This window comes from Schistocerca serialis, chromosome 8, assembly GCF_023864345.2.
Source record: "Schistocerca serialis cubense isolate TAMUIC-IGC-003099 chromosome 8, iqSchSeri2.2, whole genome shotgun sequence".
In the NCBI taxonomy this organism is placed as follows: domain Eukaryota; kingdom Metazoa; phylum Arthropoda; class Insecta; order Orthoptera; family Acrididae; genus Schistocerca; species Schistocerca serialis.
Window position 1 is genome coordinate 615287074 of NC_064645.1, and position 5136 is coordinate 615292209.

Below are 5136 nucleotides of genomic sequence, written 5' to 3' on the forward strand. Positions count from 1 at the left end.
CAAAGGAAATCCCTTCTACAATTAAGCTCTAGCAACAAACAATAGCTACACTAATTACACAAACTACAAGAAAACATCATAAGATTTCAGTGAGGTATCCTCGGCTAAGGGTCGACATATGAAACGTCCCCTTTGAAAAATTTTATAAATGACAGTTCTAGTAAACCTCTACGTTATTTGATTTTCAAACAGCTGAGCGAAACTGAACGTACTCAGACATTCACTAAACTTACACACAATATTTTTAGCGCAACGCAATCTGACTTTCAATAATCCCTACAAAAGAATGGCCTTGACTAACAATAACCTATACCTTTCAAGAATCACTTACCTCACAAAAATCTTCGTTACACAAACTACTGCAATACAGCGAGAGGCCAATACTGCCAGCTAAATAAAAGATTCTAACTACTGAAGGCACTAACTACTGATAGGCATACTTAGCAAATGAAAGATTTTGATAGAGAACAAACAATGTATTTACCTTAATAGTGTTCAATAGTCATAATATATATATCAGTAGTGACATCCAGTTTTGCAAATTTACTCTTTCTGATGGACACACGTCCAGATCATCCGCTCTCAAAATTCTGCCATCTCTCTCCCCACATCCACCACTGCTGGCGGCTCACCTCCAACTGCGCAACGCTACGCGCTGTTCACATCCAACTGCCCAACACTACAATAGCAAGTCTTCCAACAATGCAAACCAGCCACAGACTTCACAAAGCACAGTCAGTGATTTTCACATAGAGCGCTACGTGGCGTTACCAACATAAAAACCTAAACAGTCAACTTACAAGGCGGTTGTCTGACCGTTATCGCAATTTAATAATGTTCAGTATATTGCAGAAAAACTTGGATGAAATTTCCGCTGCGAGTAATGAATGACAACTGTCTTTAAATTTTGATAAATGTAAGACAGTGCTTATAACAAAGAGAAAGAACTGTGTAGTATGTGATTACAAGAATAGTGGAATCGCCTCGACCACGCCACATAGTGTGTTAGTATTTGAGGAGCACTATTCAGAAGCGAGAATAAATCAGTTGATCACGTAAAATCTGTATTAGGGAAGACAAATACTTAGTTTCATGGAAGGTTTTTGGGAAAATGTCATGCATCTGCAAAATATGGCGCGTGCAAATCGATAGTGTGCGCAGTTTCAGAGTGCTGTTCCAGTGTTTGGAGTCCTTATCAGATAGCCATGACAAAAGTCAGCGAACGACTTTACTAACCGCGCTACTAGGATCGGCCGATCGGTATAGGCCATATGGAAGTGTAACAGAATGGATCGGAGAATGTAACAGGAATCCTTGGACGGAAGAAAACGTAGTTCTCGCGATACCATTACGGGTAAATTAGAATAAACTGTATCCGACGGAGACTATGCGACCGTTATACTGCCAGTATCGCATATCATGCATACAGACCATGAGAATAAGATACAGAGAGGGTGCAGTAAAGTAAGTAAAATACTATCAGCGAGGACTACAGGTGTTCACTCATTCAGGGTACCGTGATCATGAACCAGAAGGTTCATTTCAACGTCCTTCCGCATGTTTGTTATGATTATGCTGTGAACACCCAGGTCTACCAAGATGGTAGCAGTCATGTTGTTGGGGCTGACGCATATGTTCTTGGTTTGACAAACCGTCGAGCATCCCATAGCATCTCTACTGGCCTAGTGAATCATTTATCTTAAACCCATAGAGTCTGTCTGGGACAGCGAAAAACGTAGTAATCAACATCCCCGCAATTTTTTAGTTCTGCGATATCTGATCATCAAAGACTGGCTTCAGCTGGATATATCTTCTTCTTTTCTTCATATTAGATGGTTAGTTGATGTGGGGGAGGGGACCAAACAGCGATGTCATACTTCCCATTGGATTAGGGAGGGATGGAAAGGAAGTCGGCCGTTCTCTTCAAAGGAACCACCCCGGCATTTGCCTGAAGCGATTTAGGGAAATCACGGTAAACTTTTTTCCGTTAAATTAAATGTCCTAAAGCTAACTAACGTTCATCTCAAACTATTTCAGATAATTAATGTGGGAATAGTCTTTTGGATATTGTTTTTATTTTGCACACTAATAAGGAGTATAATACGTTTCAAGAACGTTCAACTCTAAGTATTATAGATTTGAAGATTGAATAATTGAGTAATTGAATGCCTTATGTAGTCTGATTACTGCGTGGGCGATTCTGCTGAAAGGCTTGAGTATAAAAATATTAATTTTCTGGTCGTGCGCTTTTGTTCATTGAATTTCTTTACGCATTCGTCGATGGTAAGGAGTCCACTCGTGTGCCAGAGTAGCTCTTTCAGTGGAGTGTGAATGTTAGCTGTCGTCGTACTGTGTTAAAAGTGAAAATTTCGATTTAAGGGATGCTGCCCCAAACAGGGCTATTATGACATTAACGTTTCACCTGCGCAACCAACCTACGCTGATCATTGATACTAGACACAAAAAGTGGAATACATGCTTTAAAACTTGTAGAATATATTTTATACAGTAGCAACACATTTTTCTCTAGGATTCTATGACAAGAATTTGTTAACCTGTCCACATTTCAGACTTAAGTTGCATACTCACTGCATACGCATGCGGCATTGTACAGTGACTTGCCCATACTGACTGACCCACGTCTCTACGACCAGCCTGGTCTACATCATTACTTTCTCGTGGAATTCTCGTTCCACCGAATAAATGTGTTCGTTCATGCCAAAAAGCTCCCCGCACGCTCAGTCGTAATCGGAGTGTTCAGACATAATCGTTGTCACGTATCGTTTGCTACAATACCATAACTTTCCCAAATTAATAAAAGGGATACTAATAAAAGGGGACAGCATACTGTGTGTTCAAATGGTTCAAATGGCTCTGAGCACTATGGGACTTAACAGCTGTGGTCATCAGTCCCCTAGAACTTAGAACTACTTAAACCTAACTAACCTAAGGACATCACGCACATCCATGCCCGAGGCAGGATTCGAACCTGCGACCGTAGCAGTCGCGCGGTTCCGGACTGCGCGCCTAGAACCGCGAGACCACCGCGGCCGGCCATACTGTGTGTGATCGTACTTTAGCTGTATGCGTATTGTATGTTCTAATCAGACAATTGGGAAACAGCCCAGCATTTGCCTAAACGACAGTGGAAAACCAACTGAAAACCATACTCAAGCTGGCCGCTGGGCCACACACGGTCGTTAATCCGCCGCGCGGATTCCATCTTTGTCTGACTCACCGTCCTTTCTCACAAGTTAGAACACCTATTACTCTATACTAGATATCAAGATGAATATACCATATGTTTTATACATCTGACTACAACAGACTTCACATTACAACAACGGAAATCGTCTGCCAGCAGAACTTCTAGACAGCTGCTTCCGTCATGTTACTCACGTACGGGTGTGAGTTACAGAGCTGCAGCAACGCTTGAAGCTATCTTATTCAGTGTTTCTTAAACTACGGTCACTATGTGTCAAAGTTTTTGCCAATAAATGTCAACAATTCAGTAAGGATCATTTCACAGTTCAAAAAATGGTTCAAATGGCTCTGAGCACTATACGACTTAACTCCTGAGGTTATGAGTCCCCTATAACTTAGAACTACTTAAACCTAACTAACGTAAAGACAGCACACACATCCATGCCCTAGGCGGGATTCGAACCTACGACCGTAGCGGTCGCGCGGTTCCAGACTGGAGCGCCTAGAACCGCTCGGTTCGTAGTTCATTATAGCTTCTAAATTACACCAGGCAGGAAACATCATCTATGGATAGACATAAAAACTTGTCGTACGATGTGTTTTTTTTTATGGTGCACACGCATTGCTTTTTTTCTGATGACACAGTTTTTGTTACTAGAAACAGCTTTACACGGGAATAGTCACTACTGTACACGAACTAACTGGTGCTGAGCAAGCGGAGCTACACGGAGGTCATGCATTATTTTTGCGATTTACATTTCAAAAAACCCAGTAATCATAATAGGGAAATTTTTACCTTGACCATGGAATCCGAAAGCAGCATAATCGGTGACTCGTAGCGATTACATTCTTCTCCTACCTGCCGGTTTGACTAATGTGGATCGACATGGACTAATGTTTGTCTAAAAGTAACGGTCTTGCTGAACGTTATGAACTGCTGACGTCATAGTGGCTCTGCATGGAAGAACAGAATAATTTCTGTATTGTTCTTTCTGCTATAGACGAAATAAATGTTTCCGGCCTTGTGCGTCATCTTAGCTACTCCGCTAATTTCAAACCAACAAAACCCCAAAGGATGAAAATTGCTACTGCACCACAATAATAATACGACACCAGGAAAGATAGGAAATGACTAAATTCAACTCGTTGTGCCTGTAACTTTTGAGTCATCAATCATCTGACTGGTTTGCTCAGAGTAGCAATTTCAACCTACGTGCTCAATTATTTGCTGGATGTATACCAGTCTCTGTTTTCCTCTACACCATGGAAGTTATTCCCTGACGTCTTAACACATGTTCTGCCTTCCTGTCCCATCTCCTTGTCAGTGTTTTCCATACATTCCCTTCCCCGCCGATTCTCCGACGAACTTCCTCATAACTTATCTTATCAGTCCAAATAATTTTCAACATTCTTCTGTAACACCACACCTCAAATGCTTTGATTCTTGTCTGTTCCGGTTTTCCCACAGTCCATGTTTCACTGTGAAACAACGCAGTGTTCCAGACGTCATCCTCAGAAATTTCTTCCTCAAATTAAGACCTATGTTTGATAGTAGAGGACTTCTTTTGGCCAAGAATGCCCTTTTTGTCAGTGCTAGTCAGCATTTTGTGTCCTCTTTGCTCCATCTGTCATGGGTTATTTTGCTGCCTTGGTTGCAGAATTCCTTACCCGCATCTACTTCGTGATCACCAATTATGACGTGAAGTTTCTCGCTATTCTCAACTCCGCTACTTCTCAGTACTTTCGTCTTACTTCGGTTTACGCTCCGTCCATATTCCCTACTCATTTGACTGCATTCCCTTCAACAGAGCCTGTAATTCTTCTTCACACACCGACGATAGCAATGTCATCAGCGAATTTTGTCATTGATATGCTTTCGCCCTGAATTTTAATCCCACTCTTAAATATTTCTTTTACTTCCGTCATTGCTTC